The sequence below is a fragment of the Oratosquilla oratoria genome, chromosome 28, assembly GCF_046742065.1.
Source record: "Oratosquilla oratoria isolate Oo_2021 chromosome 28, ASM4674206v1, whole genome shotgun sequence".
Lineage (NCBI taxonomy): Eukaryota > Metazoa > Arthropoda > Malacostraca > Stomatopoda > Squillidae > Oratosquilla > Oratosquilla oratoria.
In genome coordinates, this window is record NC_134804.1 from 1,964,559 (window position 1) to 1,992,500 (window position 27,942).

The following is a 27,942-nucleotide window of genomic DNA, read 5'->3' on the forward strand; positions in this document are numbered from 1 at the left end:
ACCATGGAAACAGACTAGCATTCAAAGTGTATATCTAAGATTAAGTAGTATTATAGAATAATCATCCAGATATAGAAGGGAAGTTTCTGGTTAGATTGTTGCTTTTCTGTTCCAAAACTGCCAGTGCCGCGAAAAAATCAACACCAGGAATAATCTAATTACTGTACACAAGTGAGCATCTTGGGATAACAAAAACCTTCTTACACCACTGATTCCTCATATACAAAAACACAGTTGAGTAACTGCGGCTGTAGCCGTCACCTTTGTTTAGACTGTTGGAACAAGAAACAATCACTGCTGAGAATCGAAAAGACTGCGGAATTTTAACCCACAACTTCACGAATGCAAGACCAACAACATTTGCTTAGACTGTTGGAATAAGTAACAATCACTGCTGGGATTCGGAAAAAGTGTGGGATTCGAACCTACAACTTCATGAATGTGAGACCAACACGCTTTCGATTGTAAATTAATTTATTGTCTATATTAGGTTTGGAGGCGTTGAGACAAGCGAAGTTGCGATTTGTTTTCTTCAATCTCCCCGAAACTCGACTGTTCTACATCTCAAATCAGTACACGAGGAAAACACTGGCGGTTGCCAATGGTTTAATTTACATACAATAATCAAATGGTGGTTGTTGCCAAATTACAAAGTTGTATACAATTTATTCTCTACTATATACTGCTTAATTTACTTCTACAATGTACAATACACGAACTGCGTATGGACACTGTATTCATAGTTTTTATATATACAAGCAATGGAGCACATAGTGTATATATATATATATATATATATATATATATATATATATATATATAATGTATTACTTGCAGTTGGCAATAGAGGATGCAGGTATCCTTTCGCGCTCAGCCAAGTAACCACGGGTGAGGTCCGACACAATAGGAGGTCTCGCGGGAGTTTCTGGTGAAGTCGTGATATGGCGTGCTATGACTAATGCGTGCGTGTGCACACTGGGAATCTACGTAACTGAATATTTCATTAAATCATCTTGCAACACGATTACGCCACTCATTCAAATACTAATCTGATCAAATTGAAAACCAGAACCAAACCTAACTACTCAGAATCTTTAAACGATGCAAAAACACAGAATACGCAAACAGGCATCATACTTTAAGTTTTGCTCTGATGAAAAATTCCGAAACATTTATCTGTACATAATTCCAAAATGGTGTGTTCTGATATGCTCTAGGGCAGGGGTGGGCAACCCATGGCACGCGTACAAAACCTGGCAAACTAACGACTTTTTTCTTGTATGCGAAACCTAGTTCTCCTTCGAAAAATAAATAATAAATCTCCAACTTCTTTTGTATGACCGTTGGTAATCGCATGCAGTGTTGGGGGACGGACTGGGGCCTTAGGACAGTAGTTCTTAACCTTTTGACGACTCCAGACCCCCAATGGATTACTCAATATGCTCCCATACCCCCTCCACTTGACTGTCGAAATAATCACCATTCCTAGTTGCCAGTATGACTTCCAAATATGTCAAAAGTTTGAATTTACTGTACTATAGATATGGATAGCTAGGAATAATATATGATAACGATCATATTTATTTACAAAAAATGAGAAATGACAAATATACATACAACTACAACTCGACTACATAACACAGACTCTTACTAATCTAGCGAGATATCTGTTGTTGTTTTTTGTGCAATCAAAGCATAGAATCACAATACAGTTACTGGCAAAGCTACTTGCATGTCATCTGACACACCAAGTCCATTAAATCTCCATTCTGATTTCAGTTTTAATAATGCAAATAATCCCGTTTCAATTAAAAATGTGGAATGACAGTGCTAGTTAATAATCTAACATTCTACCCAACTATAAATTGATACACTTCATACTTATATCACCGTTATATCACGTAGTATGTCTGTGACACGTTTATATCTAGCATAGGAACGAATGAATTAACGTTTGAATCATATAAGAATGGTAGCTTCTTTGCCGCGTATTCTCTTGTGGCCTATACTTTCTACTGTTTCTATGGCCGAAATTGTAAATGCTTCCTCCTTGAACAAAAACCGATACCACAAACTTCAGTGAATTAATCCCTTGTTACCCCAGACTTCACTGACCCAAGTCAGTATAAAAACTCACAATGGTCCCTGGATCCACCAAAAGATCTCTCCGTGAAGAAACATTGGATTGCATTGTGTAGGGGAGAGGCACTTTCCATATCACCAGCTAGGAGGGGAGTAGTTGTCCTCTGCCCTGTATAAGAATGAGCAATTGAAAAGCAGTGGAAGTTGGTAAAGATCCAAGTCTGAGTCCCAGCAACCACAAAGAAAAGGCGGGTTGGGCTACGAAGACGGGCAGCTGAGGGATGATATTCTCTGACGTCCATTTCTAGGTGCCCATTATTCGCAAATACACAGACAACCATACTGATCCTCCTGAGCTCGCCATAGCTCCTGAACGATGTAAATTGTATTATCTAGTTCATGTTTCGTTTTTCGTTCTACAATACATAACCATGGGTCAGATATATGCATTTTTAACCACGGTAACCGTTTGCCTAGCCCTTCTAGCCGTGCCGCACACAGAAACCAGCATTATTGAGCATATCCGTACTTTTTTATAGATGAAAATCGCAGACGAAACCATAGATGTTATTTTAAATTTTTGAGTAACTGGATTTCTCGAGGAAACAAATATCATGCCCAAAGAATTTCAACATTATTTTCACCAAGAAATATAGACTTACAATGATTACCAGAGCGTGACCTGGGTTACATGTGAATCATGTCGTAGTCAGGAGTGGAGGGACTGGAGTGACGTCATGACCTACACTTGCGCAGTAGGGGTTGCGGTTCAGCTCGCTAACGGGTAGGCCTTCTGCAGCCTTGGCTCCAACTGTCACTTCCTGTTGTTTTTATTTTCCAGTAACCGAGACTTGGAGAAAGTCCTGATATTGTATTACTATTATTGTTATTATTTTACATCCTGTATCTAAAGTCAGGAAAAACGCATCCTAAAACAGCTTGTCACGAACTTAGGTCTAGGCCAGGGTAATGGCTCACCTGGCTCGATAACGATAACAAATGCCATTACCACCACTATATGCAAGGGAACAGGAAGATGATTCAAACCGTTCATATCAGAATCCACCCCTCAAATGAAAAAATACGCGGCTTCAGAAAGTGAATAAATATATAGAATTAATTAAATAAACATTTTTATATATCAAGGGCCTCTTTCCTTTAAGGTAGGGTTACACTATTCGATGAAAAGCTTGCAGTCCAACTTTTGCATTCGTTCATCTTATTAGGTGGTTACACGTAGGTCCAGCCTTACTTTGTAAAGAAATTTCCACCAATCACGTAAAAGGAGCTACAGCAAACCCGACTCTCTATCAAGAATGAGAAATCTCATTGGCAGAGTCAATGCCTATGCCACTTTCTCAAGTATTTTACCCCCAAATAACTCTGAATGACTCGCGATCTCTCTAAAATGCATATTTGACGATCTTTGCACATTTCATACAAACTTACACACATACGACTCGACGGCGCAGTGGTAATGTTCGCAACTGCTAAATCAGCAGTCCTAGTTCGAATCCCGCCCATAGCTGAAATAATTTCAGTATCGCTGCGCTGCGAGCCCTTACTCCAATTCTCGTGGGCGGGGACTTGTGAGTGTGTGTCAGGTCACAGCATTACCCATAGATCGGTCATACATGAGCTCTGAGCTCTTTTCGACCACGAATCTAACACGTGATCCAAGACCATGGTGAATTACACACACACACAAATTATAGAGCAGGCAGAAGATATATGTCACCCATAGAAAATTGTAATTGAAGGACTGACTCACTAAGTGATTATATTATCATTACTTCTTTATATAATCAGGATGCCTCGCATCCCAAAGCGCCTCTTATGGTCATATTTTCTCTATTGGAGCATCAATAACTTCAGTATTGCACTCTATCACGGCGAAAAGTGTAGATACCAACCAAATGGTGAGATGAGTTTTCGCGCGTAAGAAAAATTACAATTACCAATACAACAGTATTCAAACGACTGTTTGAATAGTGCCACAATGTAAATTCCATACAAATTTTCTACTTCAAGAGTTTTATACTATTAGGTAATTTATCTCTTATAACTTACTGCCACCCTCTCCCCTTGTACATCTCATCGCCTTAATTATATTTAAAACAAAATACCCACTGAAAATACACTTGAGGAGATTGTGAAACGTTAACTTTATGATTCCTGAATCAAACGAAGTGTCCAAAGACAACCTGAAGAATTCTCAGAGTACATCATCGCTTCCAATGGATTAGTCAAATCAATATGCTCTTATATTCCGAGGTTCATCGTTAATCAAAATAGAACCACCTGATGACAAAAGCCTTAAATGATACCCATAAATATATTGGAGTACCATTTTCATGTGGTTTATCGAGACAGTTGAGGGATGTTCGACATTTGCACTCTGCGCATTACAGAATTTGACTAAGAGCACTAGTATACATGCACTCCTTCCCGAGTTTTCAATGTAACTGGATGGTAGGCCATATGGCCACTGAAAATACAAAAATTACTAGTCAAGCAAACTTGATGTGGGTACTGAAAATGATTGTCAAAATTACGAATCGCCGTTTACAGCGTTCCGGTTAAAAATGTGTTCTCGTGTAACACGAATAAGGAGAGTAATCCGACATAATTTTAAGGATGATCCACTCGGCCATGACTGCATGCAATACATTTCCTCGTGAATTCCCTTTTGTTATCATTATTATGTAATTTTCATAAGCCGGCTTCGCGTTTACAGGGGCGAGATTGAATACATCCAAAAGTTGACTAGAATCTTCACTTTCGCTCCAAGGCGTTCCCGGCAACCTCTCACAAGCTTCCGCAACATTTACGTTCTATTTAATCTTACTTTGGAACAAGGCCACGTAGTTTCTCCCCTCCAACTTTTATTATTTCCGTGCTTAGCTGGTTGTATGTTGGCTACATAACCAGCTACCTCATCTTTTCTCGAATCATTTCTCTTAAATTTCCTAAGTTTACGCCAACCTAATTAAAATAACGCATTCTTACAATGAAGATTTGTTTTATATTTTCTCATCTACAAGTAACTGAAGGTCTTAAAGAGTTCTTTGGCCATGTAACCTCAACAAAACCCCGTATAGGCACAATTTCCTTTCTCCGAAATCGCCACCCTAAAACCACTTAGGTCTCCTACTTTTTTCGTAATTCAACCAGTGAAATGACATAAAATCTTTCAACCCTAAAATATTACATAACCTAGCACTTTCTGCAATGTTCTCAAACCTGTAATATGTTGCCTTACTTCCCCATAATTTTCTTTCCGTCCGATTTCTCTATTCGTCATCCGCATTGCCATTCACCCTGCTCCAGCACTGATCACGCTGCGCATGCGATACCGTTCAATCCTCAAAGTTTTATTTCCCGTGGAAATATTGCAGTTTCTATTCCAAAGGATCCACATTGTGTGCACAGTGGATTATGTTGACATTTTGGTTGTGCGATTACACCACGCACGTCTTTTCTATTATCAGGTCTAAAACAATGTTCCATTACATTCATTATCAAACTACTCAAAATAACTTCAACAGTGATTGCCGTATCCTTCGATGAACTGTTTGCTTGGGCCCAGAATCGGGCGAAGTGCATGACTGACTTATACAACAGAATGGAAAAAAAAAACCGCAGACCACTGGCACCTGTCCAGAACCTTCATTTTTATTTCGGCGCCAAGGCTTCCACCGTTCTGCACCGGCGATAGTGGCATGATTTGAAACCCACACACACGCGCACGCACGCACACACACACACATACATACATATACCAAGCCTTTTCCCCCCTTACAAGGGAGGTAGCCAAAAAGGGAAAGGCATTCATTTCCACCCATTCCATCCCTGAATACACTCCAACCCCTCCACCCTCCCTCCCATCTGAGCACCTCCTGGATGACGGGCCATAATATATATATATATATATATATATATATATATATATATGTATATATATATATATATATATATATATATATATGACAGCAAAAAGGATGAAACCTGTATTAGTCCTTCCTCTGAATCACGTCCAGCTCACGATCATGGACTCACATTCTGACTGCGTTAATTTTTGAGGCAAATGTTCCGTCTCTACCTTCCTCTTACGCTACAAACTGAAATAAATTTTATATTCTGGCCGCCGCCGAGCGATTTCATAGAGCGGTGAGCCTATCATCATGAGGCACACATAAGTGACATGACACCAGACAAACACGTCAACAAATTAGTCGGAGAGATTTTCAACTTTTTAAGATCAATCAAAGTAGCCTTTGACTACATGGATGAAGAAAATAGTAAAGAAAATACTAGTTACATTGATAAGACCAAAATTAGAATACGCAGCGACACTATGAGCACCTAGTTAAAAAAAAAAACGCAAAGAAACTAGGAAGAATTCAAAGACCAACGAAAAGATGGCGCCAACACTCTCCAATTTGACATACGAACAAAGATTGGATAAACTAAATCTACCAACTCTGGAACAAAGAAGAGAAAGAGGTGATTTGCTAACCATCTACAGAATTATGAAAGGTATGGAAATTCTTGATAGAGATGACTTACTAAAATGGGACGGAACAACAAGAGGACACGAGAAGAAACTTAAAAAGGACAGTTACAGAAGAGATCTGAAAAAGAATAGTTTCCCACACAGAGTGATAGATATCTGGAGAAAAAATGAATGAGAAACAGGGAGTGCTAAGACAAACTGGATGAGGAAAGATACAAACGTGGTCACAACGAGCATAGCTCTCTTCCCGTAAAACACAACTAGGTAACTAAGTGGTCATTATCACTACGTTCTTTCCGATTCAATTTCATAACTATCGAATTTTGAGTCATTCCTCAAAAACATTCAACGCACGACTTCTTATCTGATCATCAGTAAGATTTTGGCAAAAGCCTTAGCATAAAGCGCAAACTGAGACGCCGCACTGAGCAAAGGCAGACTTCCTGTTGCTAAATTGAAGTACGGTTTGAACTCTCTCACTTGAAATGCTTCCGAATGTACTACCTCAGCATTTCAAGTGAATGAGAAGTTCAAACTGCACTTCAATTCAGCAACATGAAGTCTGTCTTTGCTCTGTGCTGCGTCGACTGCGTTTGTGCTTACGCTTAATACAACTTTAACGTCTTTAATTATATTTTTATGGGGGAGGGCTAGTTCTTGGTGCACTTTTTATATATATAGAGGTGAAAGGGCTAAGAAATAAATGTTGACCTCTAAACATTATTGGTCTCTATTTCTACATTAATTTTGACGTTTAATACCCAACCTCCATGGGTTTTGCTAGTTTATTTGAGCCTCACACTATCAGCCTTTATTACCAGTTTAACTTTTATTTCATTTTTTAAATACAAGTTTATATATATATATTTTTTTTTTTTAATTTTAAATAAAATGGGGACATCTTACGGTCGTGGGACGGTTTTCATCTGAACCTCTCCAATCATTTTGTGTCAGTGTGGTTTGAATATATCTAAACCAAGACTCTCCCAAGATCTTCCCAGACTATCTAAACGTTCCATTGTTGACAGTCGCAAATCTTCCCCAGGGTGTTTCATCTGGTCCACTTCACATGAGATTCTCGAAACTTTTGTGTTTCCAATTTTTTTCCCCCATCTTGTACGGGCTGCCCACGTGCCTCACTCCTGTCACCATATTTCGGAAGACCATTTGCTGAGCACCAAATCATCCAATGCAACTGGATCAACCACATACTACCAGAGAACCGTTTCTCGTGACAGTTCCTCCAGAGCAGGGATGGGCAACATTTTCAAGTGTACAATAGGTGCCAAAATCAGCCAAATCTGATACAAAAATTTTTTTCGCGTACCAGCGAAAAAAAACAAAACATAGGCCAACAAACGAGTATGCTCCCCTCCCTTCACCTCCTACGGGGGCCGATCCGCTGTGCCCAGTGTAGCATGCGATTTGTAATGGTTATACAAAAGTTGGTAATTTATTAGTTATTTATTTTTAAGGAGAACTCTGGGTTTCGCGTGCTGAAAAAGAAATAGTGTTCCAGGACTAGCACGCATGGCAAGAGTTGTCCATACATCCCCCTGCTCTACAGTGAACCCCTCAGTCGGCCACCAAGTCAGAGGTAGCCAGAAGATTTAGATATCACGAACACCATCCTTAAGCAGCGACACGACTGTGTCGCTTAACTTGGAACCTTAATGACAATCCTTGTTCTATGATATTCCTTTTACTGTCCAGGGTATTCTGACCTTTGGCAACGGCTACACTCCTGGACGAGAGGAGCGCGGACAGAAAAGACACACGTGACAAGATAAATAAATAAATAAATAAAATAAAATAAAATAAAATAAACTGTCTCGTATTCCTCCTCCATCGGGGAGCAGAAGTAAACAAACCAACAAATAAATAAATATCATTTGAGATCCTATAATCTAGAACTGAATATCATAAATTGTCAATATAAAATGTGAAACAAGTTAGTGAATTGTGACCACGACTTCAAAAACAAGTTAACAATACCAGCCTAAGAAGGGTACGTGCATCCTTATAGGGGAGCATCGACAAAACCTCAAAAGTAAGAACAATCAGGTGACTCCAGCCTTACCAGGAGGAATCGTTGTGAATCTTAATATGGACTTCATAGCCACCAAGGGTGTCATTTCCATCCTGAAAGATGCTCATTTCGATAATTCGCAGGAAACAAAAGACGTACTCGTCGATGTAACCATAAGCATAAGAACTTCAGTACCCCCACTCTTTTCACCATTAACAATGAGGGGGGGTGGTGGCATTATACGCAGGAGAGCGCGTTACTTCACTCACACAATGGCGCCAGTCTCCACGGTGTCCGAGCAAGCGCCCAGGCAGACACCCTTACTCCCTTCCTTCCCACTCCTCCAAACAACTCTCGACAGGTTTGATCCACTTGCCCCTCCACCAGTCATCAATTCTATGTGGGCGTCGTCCCCTTTGTCTGCTCCATTGAGAGATATCTCTCGTGGAGACAGGAACCCTGCGAGTAGTAGGATTAACATCAATGAAACGTGCCACATGCCCATATTAGCAGCAGCTGACGTTCACGAATTATGCTGAAGGTAATTGGCCCAGACTGAGTCACTACTCCAGTTTATTCTTATATCTTCCCACGTTATTCTCCAGACCTTGTTGAGTTGAATGCCAAAGTTTATCGAAAGGGTAAGTGTAGAGCATTGCATTTCGGACCGATCAAAAAAATATCTGTACCTTGGGAGAATTACTCTCCACCGCTCTCCTCGACACACCCTTCCACCAAGGTATCCTTTCTTCACTGGCACACAGCTTCTGACATTTAGACAAAATCGGTCAACCATGCACTGGTAAATTGAACTGGAAAGCTTGCACGTACCTATTTCTAACACAAATTCGATACAAACATCCCGCGCACGGGTGTAAATGATATACATCCAGGGATAAAGGAACCTTTACTTCTCCTGTGCATAAATGCGAATATCGCGTGTGGAAATACCCAGCGACAGTCTTCATTGTGGGACATTTCTTCTATCACTACTTGATGGTCACAGAGTAAAATGCTTCAGCCCCTTAGGGGATCAAACGAAACTAGATTCTCAGAATCGTCTCGTCCCACTTTTTATGATCATTTTTGGGAAGTCACTCGGTACACATGCTCATTTCCTTTTAACTGGAGATTGGGGAACAACCGCGCTCCTATACTTTTCATATAATTTTCATAACTATTTTTCGTCCGAATTGAGTTACTGAACCCCACCTTTGGAAGGACATACAAATAAACATATCATTCTTTCTCTATATGTTTCCTGGTCATTAATTACGCTCACCTATCTTACCGCTAACGTCAATTTTTCCGTCTGATTTTTTTTCTTCTTCCCGCGGTTCAGATTCTCACAAAGCATTTTGATCCAAGTTGGTTTATCCCCTTCTTTATCGCAATTGGCGGCGTTTAGGTGTATTTTGTTATAACTATTAAAGTTATCATTATCATCTCTGTAAATGTCGATGACAAATCGGGGGTCCAGACACAAGTCACACGAAAACCTACAAAATGTACGAGGTGCTACTTTGGTGTGTGATCTATGCGTTATGGAACTACTTTGGTGCGTGATCTACAATTCAAAATGTTATCTACAACAAAAAATATAGGATCAATGGCAGCCAAAATGTTATCAACAGCAAATGTATGTATATATATATGTGTGTGTGTGTGTGTGTGTGTGTGTGTGTGTGTGTGTGTGTGTGAGTGTGTGTGTGTGTGATTAATGGTAGGCAAAGTAAAGACAGGTGTAGATCTACAATTCAAAATGTTATTTACAGGAAAAAAAAAATCTAGGATGGCAGGCAAAGTAGAGACACGTAGACCCAGGTAGCAGCTGGCTCATCCTAGGAGCGCCAGTAACTGTTGTCTCTCCCAGAATAGGATTAATGTATAACACATACATAATAACAATATGTATATCATAACATATACCATTTTACAGCAAATCTGTGCTCCGATCTGTGATTGTTCTTGTTCAATTACATTCCAATTTCTACAGAACCCTCAAGATGCTTGCTAAAGAATTTTACAAGGTGATCAGCGACGAGACAAAGGCAGTTGCATATATACAAAGAAATGACCTTTTAGATGCTAGAGAAGTTGCACCATGTCATCGTTGTGGCGAAATGTAGGAAACTCGAAGAAAAGGGAGAAACGGCGAAATTCTGCCAAACAACTCTACGTCGCAAGGCTCTCGGCTGCCAAACTTTTCGTTCTATCCGCACCAGATTTTTTCCACTATATAGATTTAAATAACAGAACCCATTGCAATCTTTCTCTGTGCCAAATTGTAGAGTTTATTTTACTCACGATATCTCTTATGATATTATGCATCAATTGACTGGTGGAGGTACCAAAGTAATATGTTATTGGTTCAATACGTGTCGTGAAATCTGCTCACAATTTGTTTCCGTTAACTATCGCAGAAAAATGGTAGGCACTGAGACGACCCTGTGCAAATCGATGAAGCTTGGTTTGCAGGACGCCGAAAATGCAACAGAGGCAGAATACTGCAAGGAGACCATGCTCCAGATACAACCGACAGAGAGGCTGAAGTAGAAAACAACCGAATCTATGGAAGACGAATTGATGGTCCCTGTCTTCAGATTGGATACAGGTCGTTTCGCTACATTCTTTGGTCGTTTCGCTACATTTCTTCGGTCGTTTCGCTACATTCTTTGGTCGTTTCGCTACATACTTTCGGTCGTTTCGCTACATTCTTCGGTCGTTTCGCTACATTTCGCTACACTGTTTTTATTCGCATTTGATATACGAATATGATAAAAAATACAATGTGTGTAGGTTTATAAAGTACCTGTAACCCATTGGACGTTTCGCTACATGGCCAGTTTGGTAGCGAAACGACCAAAGAATGTAGCGAACTGGCAATGTAGCGAAACGACCTGTAATTCTTCGGTCGTTTCGCTACATTGCCAGTTCGCTACATTCTTTGGTCGTTTCGCTACATTTCTTCGGTCGTTTCGCTACATTTCTTTGGTCGTTTCGCTACATTTCTTCGGTAGTTTCGCTACATTTCTTCGGTCGTTTCGCTACATTGTTTTTTCGCATTTTAAATACGAATATGATAAATATACAATAAGTGCAGGTTTATAAGGTCATTTTCGTTTCACTACATGGCCAGTTCGCTGCCTACCATTTCGATACATTGCTCGGTCGTTTCGCTACATCCTTTCGGTCGTTTCGCTACATTTCGCTACACTGTTTTTATTCGCATTTGAGATACGAATATGATAAAAAATACAATGTGTGTAGGTTTATAAAGTACCTGTAACCCATTGGACGTTTCGCTACATGGCCAGTTTGGTAGCGAAACGACCAAAGAATGTAGCGAACTGGTTGGTAGCGAACTGGCAATGTAGCGAAACGACCTGTAATTCTTCGGTCGGTTCGCTACATTGCCAGTTCGCTACATTCTTTGGTCGTTTCGCTACATTTCTTCGGTCGTTTCGCTACATTTCTTTGGTAGTTTCGCTACATTTCTTCGGTAGTTTCGCTACATTTCTTCGGTCGTTTCGCTACATTATTTTTTCGCATTTTAAATACGAATATGATAAAAATACAATAAGTGCAGGTTTATAAGGTCATTTTCGTTTCACTACATGGCCAGTTCGCTGCCTACCATTTCGATACATTGCTCGGTCGTTTCGCTACATCCTTTCGGTCGTTTCGCTACATTCTTCGGTCGTTTCGCTACATTCTTCGGTCGTTTCGCTACATTGTCTCGGTCGTTTCGCTACATTCTTCGGTCGTTTCGCTACATTTGGCTACATTGTTTGGTCGTTTCGCTACAATCTTTCGGTCGTTTCGCTACATTATTTGGTCGTTTCGCTACATTTCGCTTCAATTTTTTTTTATCGCATTTGAGATACGAATATAATAAAGAATACGATGTGGTCGTTTCGCTACATTGTTTTTTTGCATTTGAGATACGAATATGATAAAAAATACAATGTGTGCAGGTTTATAAAGTAATTTTCTTTTCACTACATGGCCAGTTCGCTGCCAACCATTTCGATACATTGCTCAGTCGTTTCGCTACATCCTTTCGGTCGTTTCGCTACATTCTTCGGTCGTTTCGCTACATTCTTCGGTCGTTTCGCTACATCCTTTCGGTCATTTCGCTACATTGTCTCGGTCGTTTCGCTACATTTGGCTACACTGTTCGGTCGTTTTGCTACATTCTTCGGTCGTTTCGCTACATTTTGCTACATTGTTTTTTATTGCATTTGAGATACGAATATGATAGAAAATACGATGTGTGCAAATTTTAAAGCCATTTTGTAGGCTACGGAAGTAGAATTTACCTAATGGGCGATAGGTAAAATTGTTATCAGGCCTTGTTTTATGCAATCGCCAGGTAGATTATCGGGCAGATAACTATAAAACAGTGACTTATCATGCACATGGTATCTGGTCGTTTCGCTACATGGCCAATCGCTACCAACTATTTCGCTACATTCTTTCGGTCGTTTCGCTACATTCTTCGGTCGTTTCGCTACATTGTATTTTTCGCATTTGAGATACCAATATGATAAAAAATACAATGTGTGCAGGTTCATAAAGTAATTCTCGTTTCAGTACATGGCCAGTTCGCTACCAACCATTTTGATACTTTGCTCGGTCGTTTCGCTACATTCTTTGGTCGTTTCGCTACATTGTCTTGGTCGTTTCGCTACATTCTTCGGTCGTTTCGCTACATTTCTTCGGTCGTTTCGCTACATTGTCTCGGTCGTTTCGCTACATTCTTCAGTCGTTTCGCTACATTCTTCGGTCGTTTCGCTACATTCTTCGGTCGTTTCGCTACATTGTCTCGGTCGTTTCGCTACATTTGGCTACATTGTTTGGTCGTTTTGCTACATTCTTTCGGTCGTTTCGCTACATTCTTTGGTCGTTGCCCTACATTTCGCTACACTGTTTTTTGTCACATTTGAGATACGAATATGATAAAAAATACGATGTGTGCAAATTTGTAAAGTATTGTTGCAGGCTCCGGAAGTAGAATTTACCTAATTGGCGATAAATTAATTTGTTGTTATCAGGCCTTGTTTTATGCTATCGCCAGGCAGATTATCGGGCAGATAATTATAAAACAGTGACTTATCATGCACATTACCAGAGCTGGGCGCGTTCCTAGGTGAGTTCCACTTTAGTTTCACGCACATGACACACTAATATATATGCCATGTGCGTGAAATGAACGGGAGTTCTAAAATGAAATATTTGTCATCTTCAGATTCAGTTGGAATTAGGGGGGACCTAAATCATTTAAAACTGGGATGAATAATTCTTATTTTTTATTAATTTCTCTTTCTTTTATTCGAAATGTGCTTATCACAAAATAATGTGTATTGTTCAGTTTCAATAAACGTAATTGTAATATGATAGGCCGCGCCTATGCCGTAGGCTTACTGTTTGCACTAAATGTTAGCCCTGGCAACATAAGTCGAATCCTGCAACCTGATTGGTTCGAGCTTTAAACGGAATATCTTTTAATTAAAGTTTATATTGCAAGAATATTGCAGTTCAACCGATCGTGTCTCCAGGGTCTGACGACGCGACCCGAGATTGGAGGAAGACCCTGGGTACAGAGCATTAGGTTTCATTGCTAGGACGGTAACAAATAGAAGTGCAGAGGTAATTAAACTATCTAGCGATAGTTAGACCCATCCTTGACTATGCGGTACAGTTTTGGTCTCCGTCCTACAGAATGGACATCAATTCACTAGAATTAGTACAGAGAAGAATGACCAAAATGATACATGGACTCAGAAATTTGCTTTACAAAAGAGGCTTAAGCACCTTAACTTACACTCTCTGGAAAGACGCAGAGTGCGTGATGACCTAATAGAGGTGTTCAAGTGGATCAAAGGCTTTATCAAGGGTGATGAAAACAAGGTCATCATGTCAAAACAACAGGGCAGGACTCGCAGTAATGGTTATAAACTGGACAAATTTAAATTTAAGAAGGAAATAGGCAAGAATTGTTTTATTAGTAGGGTGGTCGACGAATGGAATAAATTAGTAATCATGTAGTAAGCGCTGAAACCACTAATTGCTTTAAGAAACTATTAGACAACTTTATGGATGGGGATGACAGGTGGTGATGGATACGGAGCTGCCTAAAGTAGGCCTTATGGTCTCTTGCAGTCTCCTTCATTCTTATGTTCTTATGAGGTTGATGCCCCCTTGACCAGGTAACACTACCTCCATGGTTTAGGCATTTTCAGGCCTGTAAAAAATATTTGTGATATTGGTCGGTCGTATCTGTGTGCCCCAAGACTGATGATGCGTATCTTCGATTGCCTAAAAAGGCCGGAAGATACGTTTCATCAGTTTCGGTCCTTTTTTCATACACACACACACACACACATATATATATATATATATGTGTGTGTGTGTGTGTGTGTGTGTGTGTGTGTGTGTGTGTGTGTGTGTGTATTTACCTAGTTGTACCTAGTTGTATTTTACGGGAAGGGGAGCTATGCTCGTGGTGTCCCGTCTTCATATCTCATTTTATCTAAACTATTTTTAAATTCATGTATTGTTTTTGCACACACCACTTTCTCATCTAACTTGTTCCAACTGTCTATTACTCTGTGAGGAAAGCTGTTCTTTTTCAAATCTCTTCTATAGCTGTCTTTTTTTATTTTCTTTCCGTGTCCTCTAGTATTTCTGTCATCCCATTTTATCAGATTCTCTGTCAGTAATTTCTATGCCTTTCATGATTCTGTAAATAGCTATCAAATCTCTTCTCTCTCTTCTTTGCTCTAGTGTCTGTAGTTCAAGTTTTGCTAGTCTCTCTTCATATGATACTTTTGAGAGTGTTGGTGCCAATTTTGTAATTGCTCTTTGTATTCTTTCAAGTTTTTTTTTATACATTTTTTTGTACTTGGTGACCATATCGTTGCTGCATATTCCAATCTTGGTCTTATCAGGGTAATTAGGATTTTCTTCACCATTTCTTCATCCAGGTATGTAAATGCAACTTTGATTGTTCTTATTAGATTATAAGTTTCTCCAATAATCTTATTTATATGTTTCTCAGGTGATATATTATTCATAACAATGACTCCCAGGTCCTTCTCATTTTCTACTTTTTTTATTCCTTCTTCTCCCAATTTATATGCTCCTGTTATTCTGTTTTTGCTTTTTCCAAATTCCATTATACTACACTTTTTTGTATTGAACTCCATCTCCCACTTCCTACTCCATTCTTGTACTTTATTTAGATCTCTCTGTAGTGATTCACAATCTTCTTCAGTTTTCACTCTTTTCAGTAGTTTTGCATCATCTGCAAAGAAGCTCATATAGCTTTCAATTCCTTCATCCATATCATTAATATATATAGCAAACATTATTGGGGCCAGAGCTGTTCCCTGCAGAACACCGCTTATTACTTCATCCCATTTTGAGTGCTGGTTTCTTATCACTACTCTCATTTTTCTTTCTTGCAAAAAGTCCTCCATCCAATTTAGTAGTTTGCCCTGTATTCCTCCTTCAGTTTCTAATTTCTTAAGCAACTTCTTATGTGGTACTTTGTCAAAAGCTTTCTTTAGATCTAAAAATGCACAGTCCGCCCATCCATCTCTTTCTTGTATTATATCTATTAGCCTTGAATAAACATATTAAATTGGTGACGCATGATCGTCCTTGTCTGAATCCAAATTGCCTTGGATTTAACACTTTGTTTTTTTCTAAATATTTTACCCATCTACTTTTGATAATTCTTTCACAAATTGTTGCTATTATACTTGTTAGAGAGACTGGTCTATAGTTGGTAGGTTCTTTTTTATTTCCTCCTTTATATATAGGTACTATATTTGCTTTTTTCCAATCTTCTGGAACTTTTCCTTCTTTCAAGGAACTATTTAGTATGCTATGTATTTTGTCTGCCAGTTCATTCCTGCATTCTTTCAGTATCCAGTTTGCTATTTCATCTGGTCCATGCGATTTTCTGACATCAAGATTACTCAAGTGTGTTAATATTTTATTTTTTGTTACTTCTATTTCTTCCATAGGGGGGACTTTCTCTTTCCATTTGTTCTCTTCAGGTTGTATGTTCTCCCTTGTAAACACTGATTTAAAATGTTTGTTCATAATTTCCGCCATTTCCATTTCTTCAGTGTATTCAACTCCCTCCTGTCTTAATTTCTCCAAGTCTTGTTTGTTTTTCAGTTTATTGTTTACAAATCTGTAGAATAGTTTTGGTTGATCTTTACACTTTTCTATGATATCTTTTTCATATATTCTCTTTTCCTCTCTGCACATTTGTACATATTCATTTCTATAACTGGTATATATTTTCCATTTTTCAGGTCTTCTGTCTTTTTTCCATCTGGTCCAGGCTTTGTCTCTTTTGTCTTTTAACTCCCTACAGCTTTTGTTGTACCAGCATTTTACATATTCTTTTTCTTGTTTTTGTCTTGGGACATACTTTTCCACTCCTTTTTTGTAAATTTTTGTCAAAATATTCCATTTCTCTTCTACTGTTGTTTCTTCTTTGTATATTTCTTCCCAGTTTTCCTTTTGAAAGAATTCTCTTATTTTATCAAAGTTTGTTTTTTCATACATCATTCTTCCTTTTCTATATTGTTCATTTCTTTTCATATATTTTTCTTCATTAAGTTCCAGTTCAATCAATATGTGGTCACTTTTACTTATTGGTGTTTTATATTCAATTTTGTCCACTATTCTAGGTTCGGATGTAATTACTAGGTTTAGTCTCGATGGCTCTTCTTCATTTCTGTACCTAGTGTTCTCCTGTATCCATTGTGTCATTGTATGGTCAGTAACCATCTCAAGTAGAGCGTTTCCCCATGAGCCGTCTCCACCCTTTACTGTCATTTCTTCCCAGCAGATTTCTTTGCAATTAAAGTCGCCCATCATAACTATTTTTCCTCCCTCTTCCATTATCTTGTTTAATGTTATCTTTGTGTCCTCTAACATACTTTTATGTTCACTCTCTTCCCATGAGGCTGTTTTCGGGGGCACATAATTTATCAAACTTTCTGTTCTTCTTATCTCTTGTCTTCTACTTCCATCATTATCATCTCTACTGTATTCTTTCCATATGTGACACACTTCACGTTTATATCCTTCTTAGTCAGGAACATAACTCCACCCCCTTCCTTTTTCACTCTGTTTCTAATCCAATAATTATATGCATCATGTCCTACACTGTTGGGTGGTAGTGGACCTTTTAATTTTGTTTCTACAATTCCCATTATGTCTGGTTCTTTTTCTTGCAAATAATCATTCAGCTCATTCAATCCTGTTATTAATCCATCTATATTTGTGTAAGACACTCTTAGTTTTCTGCCACTTCCATTGTGTTCTCTGTTTCCCTTTTGTTTTTCTCTTGTATGTCGACTTTCTTTAGTTTCATATTCACTACTCTCCAATAGAATCTCTCTTTTTCTGACTCCGTTCTTATCTCGTTTTTTTCCTTAGCTTCAAGTCTTTTCTGTTTTTCTTCCTCTCTTTCCTCTTTATTCATTTCCCTTTTTATCCATACCTTTTTATATTGTTCACTTGTTGCTAGTTTCCCTGTTTTGGATAAGATATTCTCAGCCGTAGTTTGTGACCTGAATTTAATCTTAATTGGTCTGGTCTTGTCTGTACTATATTTCCCGAGCCTGAATTTCTCTTCGATTTGTTTAATCATTTTTGGTTCATCTTCCTGAACTTATTCTAGTAAATTTCTTACTTTTTCATTTTCCTCTTTGATTCTTGTGGTTCTATCTGGGTTATGTTTCTCTTCCATTCCTAATATAATTATACATTTCTTTTTGTCTGCTAAGTCTCTTACTATATTCTCCTTCTGTCTCATCACTTTAATAACTGAGTCTTCAGTTTGTTCATTCATTTGCTCTGATTATGTCAGTGAATGCAACTTTGCTATTTTCTTGAATTTTTTTCCAACCCTCCTTGTTCTCCTTATTATTCTCCTTTAAGACTTTATTCTCATCTTTTACTTCTTTTAACTGTTTTTTTTAATTCTTCAATTTCCTTAGTTAAGTTTTTGTTCGCCTTCTCTAGTTCTTCAAATTTTTCAACTCTCCGTATAATATTATTAACATGACCGAACCTACGCTCCAAGTCCTCGATCATCTTATCGACCTTCTCTTCTAGTCTTGTCAGTCGGGGGGGGTTGTGTCCCCCCCACCCTCTTTAAATCCCTGGAAAATATTCTCATCACTTTCTACTGTATTGCTCTTATCTATACTTCCAATCTTTACATTTTTATTAGACATTTCATCGTCGTCGGGGGGGCCGTTTGTTTATCTTTCGCCTGTCTGCCTGGGCCAAGTCTACTCCTTCCTCATTTCCTTCCATTTCCCTCATTAATCCCTCCCCTTTTCCTCTTTCCCTACTTTCCTACTACCCCATGAGCAATTTCCCCCCACCCTGTAAATACAATAGGCACTTCTCTTTGCGTTGGGATCCACAAAACTTAAATTTTCTTCAGAACATCTTCTAAGCCGTCCATTCGTTGAAGTGTGTGTGTGTGTGTGTGTGTGTGTGTGTGTGTGTGTGTGTGTGTGTAACTGCTCAAGGCCTCATCAGCTGGGAAGCGCAGTGCAAAATTATTTATTCATTATTATTATTATTATTATCATTATTATTATATTACAAAAAAAAATACTTATAACATGAGTCAGAATGTGAGGTGTTACTGTATAGTTCCTTGGCTGCCTAGAGAGAATACATATCATTTGTTGGGTTAAAGTTTTTACAGCATGATCCAATAGACTTCATACATTCTGTTGCTAGCAGTGCCCCATTTACAGTTGCTGTCTTCAACCTATTTCTTACCTTAATTTTGAAAAGGTTAATTTTACTAAAAACTCTCACATTCTGCATTCAAATGGAGTAGGCTAAGAACAGAGAGTGCACACTGTAAAAGTTCTGTTAAGTTTGGTTTATCTTTTAATAATGCAGCCTAAAACTTATCACTCTCCTTTTTATTCAAGGCTGAGTTGTCACACTCCAGTGGCAATATTCGCCATCGATAATCCAGTCTTTGCAATAATGAGCTGTCTTCTGGAGGTATAACAAGGGGCAATGCAGTTACTAGGGGTACCAAAGAAGGAACTGACTTCCTAAAACTCAATGATAAAGCATTAGTTGGAGTTAGACAATTCAGTTTTGAGATGACATTGTCGCTGAAATCAACTCTTTTTAATTCCACAGCAAGCAACAGACATAAAGTTGCGGCAGCGTTGAAAAAATCCTGCAACTCAGATTTTCTTGCTGTTACACGGGAGTCTTGAATTTCCTGTAACACTTACACCTAGATATATTTCTGGATCACTGAGATGCTTATTATTTCTATTTGGATCTATCAAACAAAGCTCTGTTTTCATTACATATTCTCTCTCCCTGAATGTAAGGAGAATATCCTTAAAAAGAACACTTACTTTTTCATGGAGCACTGTTATCACTAGCTTATCTGAGTGAAAGTAATTATTAAAAGTAGTGAACTTTGGCAAAATCCAATCTAGGAAGTGGCAGTACAACTTAATGAAAGGGTCATATAGAGTTGAAAATTAGCTCAGCAGCAACTAGCTTCTCAGATAACCACATGTCTGAGAAAAACAACCGAAGAGCTTCCCATTGCTCCAAGATCCTCTGAACAACAGCAACCAATGACAACCACCTCGTCTGTGATGTGTATATCATCTTGTGGGGCTTCAAGTGACTGAAATTGTACAAATTCACTCTGGCGCTTGCTACTACACTTAAAGAAATTGTACATTTCTCTTGCTAAATCCTTACACCTTCTAGGTAAAGCATTACAAGCCTCGCTGGCACAGAGGTGAGCAGAATGGCAAACACATTTGATTAAAAAAAACCCAATGCATTCATTACGGAAGCGACTTGCAACTGAACTGTGAGCTTCCAACTTACACTACACCCATCAGCCCCAAAACCTATCATTTGTGTAACTGAAATTTCATGTTTCTCAATTTTTTTCATCAATTCCTTATAGCGATTACTAGCAGTGGCTCCTTTTCCGACATTTTCATGGTTGGGTGTATTGTAAACTTCACACAGCTCCCAGAATTTACTTTCAACACACTCAGGATCATGATCAAAGAATCTTACTACAACACAAGATGTTTTTTATGGAACCAACGTCAGTAGATTCGTCCGTAAGAACGCTAAATTTTGTTTCTCTTAGTTTGTGAGCAAGTTGTTCTTTGTAGGACTTTCCTATGACATTAGTTACAACTCCAGTTGCTTTAGTTCTTTTCATAGCAAATTCCTGTGCTATCTTGGAGTCACTCAAAATATCTCTCAAGACCTCTGACAAGTGATCCATTACCTTAAAAGGCCCATTATGTGCAGGTAGAATACTTGCCAGCTTTATTTCTGCCATATCCACAGGATCTTTCGTGGTTTGTTTTTTCTTAAAGAAGGTTGATACTGGTACCTGCTTGTCCGTTGTACCCTTGCAATATGAAGTGTTTTTTTGCCTTTGGCATGACTTTTTAGCACTGTTAGCTCTGCAGTCATGGTAACGTTACAAATTTTACACCCAGCTTATACTGCTGACAACGAGACTGAGAGCCTGAAGTAGATGTCTCAGCCTGTCTAGAAAGGACATATTTCCCTGCTTGAACTCACGGTAGGCCAATCAAGCTGTCCGCCCGCTAGGCCTATGTTCGCTTAGGCCCATCTTAGTTTTATTCCGTAGGATTTGTTTTGATACCGGTATAGGCCCTAAAAACTTTGTAGTAGTGTCCAAACAGGCATATTGTACTTTAACGGGTGCTTGTCCTTCCAAACTAGAGCATAAATATTTCTTTTCTTTGCGATGACAAATAAATTTCTTTTCTTTGCAACAGACCAATTTCTTTTCTTTGCAATCAAAGTTGTTTCAACCCGTTTGAAGTGTAAGCTATTAATTTTCATTTCTAAGTTAATTTGTTAACCTTATCTATCGCCAAATCGTATCATTAGGCAAATTCTTCTGTCTCCCACAAAGTATTTTTTATCATATTCGGATCTCAAATGCGAATAAAACAGTGTAGCGAAATGTAGCGAAACGACCGAAACAATGTAGCGAAACGACCACGTATCTGGTCGTTTCGCTACATGGCCAGTTCGCTACCAACCATTTCGCTACACGGCCAGTTCACTACATTGTTCGGTCGTTTCGCTACATTTGGCTACTTTGTTCGGTCGTTTCGCTACACTGTTTTTTCGCATTTGAAATACGAATATGATAAAAAATACGATGTGTGCAGGTTTATAAAGTACCTGTATCCCTTTGGGCGTTTCGCTACATGACCAGTTCGCTACCAACCATTTCGCTACATTCTTCGGTCGTTTCGCTACATGGCCAGTTCGCTACATTCTTCGGTCGTTTCGCTACATTCTTCGGTCGTTTCGCTACATTATTTCGGTCGTTTCGCTACATTCTTTGGTCGTTTCGCTACACTGTTTCGGTCGTTTCGCTACATTCTTCGGTCGTTTCGCTACATTCTTTCGGTCGTTTTGCTCCATTCTTTGGTCGCTTCGCTACATTCTTTGGTCGTTTCGCTACACTGTTTTTTTCACGTTTGAGATGCGGATACGATAGAAAACGCGATGTGTGCAAATTTATAAAGTAATTTTGTAGGCTACGGAAGCAGAATTTGCCTAATGAGGCAATTTGGCGATAGATAAAATTATATTTATCGGCCCTTGTTTTATGCAATCGTCAGGCAGATTATCCGGTAGATAATCATAAAACAGTGACTTATCATGCACATTACCAGAGCTGGGTGCATTCCGCTTTAGTTTGGCTGCGGTTAGCGCTCCCAAACTATTGAAGCTTAAGAGACAGGTTCATAACGAAATAAAAGTCCGGTAGGCCACATACTATACCAAATGAAATTTTCGTAGGCCACATACTATACCGGCACCTATATTGTTTTAATATTTTGGGAGCGCTAAACGCGGCCAAACTAAAGCGGAACGCGCCCAGATCTGGTAATGTGCATGATAAGTCACTGTTTTATAATTATCTGCCCGATAATCTACCTGACGATTGCATAAAACAAGGGCCGATAAAAACTATTTTATCTATCGCCAAATCGCCTCATTAGTCAAATTCTGCTTCCGTGGCCTACAAAATTACTTTATGAATTTGCAAACATTGTATTTTTTATCATATTCGTATCTCAAATGCGATAAAAAAAAGCATAGCGAAATGTAGCGAAACGACCAAAGAATGTAGCGAAACGACCGAAAGAATGTAGCGAAACGACCGAATAATATAGCCATATGTAGCGAAACGACCGAATAATGTAGCCATATGTAGCGAAACGACCGAAGATTGTAGCGGTTACAGGTCGTTTCGCTACATGGCCAGTTTGCAAATTGTGCTTCCGTAGCCTACTAAATTACTTTATGAATTTGCACATATCTCAAATGCGATAGAAAAAAAAAGTGTAGCGAAATGTCGCGAAACGACCGAAGAATGTAGCGAAACGACCGAAAGAATGTAGCGAAACGACCGAAAGAATGTAGCAAATCGTTAGTAGCAAACTGGCCATGTAGCGAAACGTCCAATGGGTTACAGGTACTTTATAAACCTACACACATTGTATTTTTTATCACATTCGTATCTCAAATGCGAATAAAAACAGTGTAGTGAAATGTAGCGAAACGACCGAAGAATGTAGCGAAACGACCGAAGAATGTAGCGAAACGACCGAAGAAATGTAGCGAAACGACCAAAGAATGTAGCGAACTGGCAATGTAGCGAAACGACCGAAGAATGTAGCGAAACGACCGAAGAATGTAGCAAATCGTTAGTAGCAAACTGGCCATGTAGCGAAACGTCCAATGGGTTACAGGTACTTCATAAACCTACACACATTGTATTTTCTATCATATTCGTATCTCAAATGCGAATAAAAACAGTGTAGCGAAATGTAGCGAAACGACCGAAGAATGTAGCGAAACGACCGAAGAAATGTAGCAAAACGACCAAAGAATGTAGCGAACTGGCAATGTAGCGAAAGGACCGAAGAATGTAGCGAAACGACCGAAGAATGTAGCGAAACGACCGAAAAATGTAGCAAATCGTTTGTAGCAAACTGGCCATGTAGCGAAACGTCCAATGGGTTACAGGTACTTTATAAACCTACACACATTGTATTTTTTATCATATTCGTATCTCAAATGCGAATAAAAACAGTGTAGCGAAATGTAGCGAAACGACCGAAGAATGTAGCGAAACGACCGAAAGGATGTAGCAAAACGACCGAAGAATGTAGCGAAACGACCGAAGAATGTAGCGAAACGACCGAAGAAATGTAGCGAAACGACCAAAGAATGTAGCGAACTGGCAATGTAGCGAAACGACCGAAGAATTACAGATCGTTTCGCTACATTGCCAGTTCGCTACCAACCAGTTCGCTACATTCTTTGGTCGTTTCGCTACCAAACTGGCCATGTAGCGAAACGTCCAATGGGTTACAGGTACTTTATAAACTTACATTATATTTTTTTTATCATATTCGTATCTCAAATGCGAATAAAAACAGTGTAGCGAAACGACCGAAGAATGTAGCGAAACGACCGAAGAAATGTAACGAAACAACCAAAGAATGTAGCGAACTGGCAATGTAGCGTATAAACCTGCACTTATTGTATTTTTATCATATTCTTATTTAAAATGCGAAAAAACAATGTAGCGAAACGACCGAAGAAATGTAGCGAAACTACCGAAGAAATGTAGCGAAACAACCAAAGAAATGTAGCGAAACGACCGAAGAAATGTAGTGAAACGACCAAAGAATGTAGCGAACTGGCAATGTAGCGAAACGACCGAAGAATTACAGGTCGTTTCGCTACATTGCCAGTTCGCTACATTCTTTGGTCGTTTCGCTACCAAACTGGCCATGTAGCGAAACGTCCAATGGGTTACAGGTACTTTATAAACCTACACACATTGTATTTGTTATCATATTCGTATCTCAAATGCGAATAAAAACAGTGTAGCGAAATGTAGCGAACGACCGAAGAATGTAGCGAAACGACCGAAAGGATGTAGCGAAACGACCAAAGAATGTAGCGAAACGACCGAAGAAATGTAGCGAAACGACCAAAGAATGTAGCGAACTGGTTGGTAGCGAACTGGCAATGCAGCGAAACGACCAGACACCTTCAGATTGAAGAAAGGTGCAGATTGCCGCTATTTTTATTTCAGAAAAAAGAAATCGTGCAACACTTGAACCCATAATTCAAAGAGAAGACGCAGAAAATTCGGTAATACATTCTGACGAATGGCCAGTATACTCCAATTTAAATCGTCTAAATTTCCACCATTGTACTGCCACACACCAAAGTAGCACCATGTACGAATTCATAATTAAAAGAACTGGTCACATCAGATGTAAAAATATTTTAAAACTAAACACTATCCACAAGAATCAATGGTCTCACACTGACTTGAACTGAATTCAATTGAAAACTTAATCGCTTCCTCAGCAGAGAATGTAGTACAATTCGAAGGTTTGATTCGCTTGGATAAACACCTCCGGCGCAGCATATCTGTCAAATGGTCATATTGCTTGCATATTTGCTTGTCTGTGTATTTACTTCTTTATCTTGTTCTTTTTCTAAAAGGTCACCTATTCGCATGCTACCATTGTCATTCATTGCAGGCGAAGCAGGGAGTTGTAATGACTAAATTGGTTAACTACTAAATTAAATCCCTTGCTCATGCTTAACTATTCAATGCAGCGCCGTTAGTTCGTTATCATGGCGATCGTTTATTTATTTTTATAGTTAACGGGTCATCGTTAACTTCCGTTAAAATTTCTGTTGATTGCCACTATTCCGTAATTTATTTTCTGCTACAAGTAACGTCAGGCCAGAAATGTTTTAAATCGTTAAACAGACGATGCCAGTGATTTTCTGTAAAAATAATTTTGGGCCGAGCATAGTGATCAGAGAGGCAAGGCCTTTTTTTTATTTTGTAGTGATTACATTCACCCCGCCTCCCCTCTAATGGACCCTTACAATGCTTAAAATTACACAATTTATTCAATTTTACTACTGCCAATTATCTTTATCATTATTATTACAAATACATTTGTCATAATTGCAAATAGGTAAGATAATATAATTGTAAATACTAGTAACAGATTAAGTAAATAGGCAAAAATAATCACATTACACAAACCAAATTGTGTGAGCAGTAAGAGAAATTAATGTGTCCAACCAAACCAATTTGTTGGTTTCCAAATGAGACCTACCCACGATTAACCGTCACAATGGACTCGCGACTAGGCTGGTGTTGCCATCTAATCGCCAAGACAACTACGAGCACGTGTGGTTGCTCGAAGCGATGACCGTGAAGTTTTCTTATCAATTTCTTATATATTCATATATTTGGGAATACTTTGTATACATTTAAAAAACAACACCTTATACAGAACCCCGATTATCAGACACTCCCGTAACACAGCTACACCCCGCCCCGACTCGCGGTCGGAAACCCCTTCCATAGACCAAAATGATAGTCCCAATCATCGCCCGAGTCCCTTTGCCTCAGTTGCCTGAGACTAAGGTTAGCAAAGACAGGCCAGTCAGTCCAAAAATTGTTGTGGCCAGGGAGGGTAATGTAGGCGAGGTTAGTGGTGGACAAAGACTGAGCTGCCTGGGAACCCTTAGGATCTTGACAAGTATGTCCTACAAGGAAAAAGAAGGCAACGGGTCTACTGCTCAAGGAGTATGAAGTCAAGGCCCAAAGCATTAAAATACATTTCAGGAAGAAACATACTGCCAACTACACAACGGTGGAGGCTTGCACAGCGGCAGTGAACCGAGAAGCTCGACAAGCAACCTCACCAACGGCTTTAATGGCGAGTCCTTTGGCAAGTGCCACTGATGCTGGCATCTCCCAGGCTTGTGTGGACTAGGAGGCATCCGTCGACTGGCCGCCTGCGGCATATATCCCTTGCAGATGGTGAGCCCCTTGAAGGGGAACGCGCACCTGACTATGAGGAAGGACTCAAAGTAGATGAGCAATGACAGCCTAACTGAGTTAACGTGTCGTTGTATATCTTTTAACTTCGAGTCCTGTATTTTCAAACGTTAAAAGTAGTGGATAAATGGATTAACGGTTAAGTTACGCTTATTTAACAATGGAATTAGCGGACTAGTTTTAACGGAACTACTTAACAATGCTAACGTTAACTTGCCCACCGTTGTTCTCCAAACGACTATGCTATGGACCAAAAGGTCTAATGTCATATCCATTGCAATCCATAGGATAAAAACGAAATCCGTCCCTTGGGCACTACTATGATGTTCAGGGTAGCTGCTAGCATGCTGCATTACATCTACTGCCCGTGTTGCGAAGATCTTCGTCCACTTGACAAATATTTATAATGTTTTCTCATGTGCAAAACTGCGTCGAATATTTTTTCGTCTATTTTCCAGCCAAATATGTTGAGATGAAGTTAGTAGACAATTCACCGTCACGAATTATATTGCTGCACCCTGTCCATTCACCCTAGAGATTTATCAGATAACAAAAATCAGACCGGGCACCCAAGTAGTAACAAGTTAATCTTGACGAGATAAACACACTAGCACTAAGAGTTAAAGAACAATGACAAAGTACAATCCATTGAGACATGAAAACTGAAAACTAAACTATATATTCAGCAAAGTTTGTGAAGACAAATATCTTATATCAAACAGAGCTCCCTTGACGAGTTTCCATGCTACATTTCAGTAGTTACTCTGAAGACTGCTGGTGAAACTGCCACTAACCAGTCTTGTGGGACCCTCCCTTCCTTGAGGCCTTAGACGAGGATCAACTGAAGGGGAACAGCGGGTTTACTACCTCTGCTAGTTCAATTAGCAAGTCTGGTGGGAGTTCAACCACGGGTGTTAGGAATTGTACAATTCCATTAAACAATCTGGACCTTTCTTTGATAATTATTAAGAAAATCTTAATAGCAACCTACGTTTCATATTTGATGAATATCTTTGGTGGTTATAAAGAGATTTACCGGTATTCCCAACAAATATTTGACTTTCCAAGTTATCTACAGTTATCCTTTATTTGCATCACACGAGCCTCTGCACCAGTTACAAGCTTTATTATTCATACAATTGTAAAAAAAAATCTTAAATCATTTTAATTTTCTTTGAAATTCTTTCTTGTACCTTATAATTTTTGTTCTATATTATTTTGGGTTTTATCAACTGTTTCCACTTTACATGCATCTTCATATTACACACACACACACACACACACATATATATATATATATATATATAT

General features: G+C 39.0%; 1 protein-coding gene across 4 annotated transcripts in view; it reads right to left on the reverse strand.

The window, feature by feature from the left end:
- Sulf1 (Extracellular sulfatase Sulf1) overlaps window positions 1-27,942 on the reverse strand; it is a 233,720-nt gene that overhangs the window by 204,558 nt on the left and 1,220 nt on the right. The window lies entirely within an intron of this gene.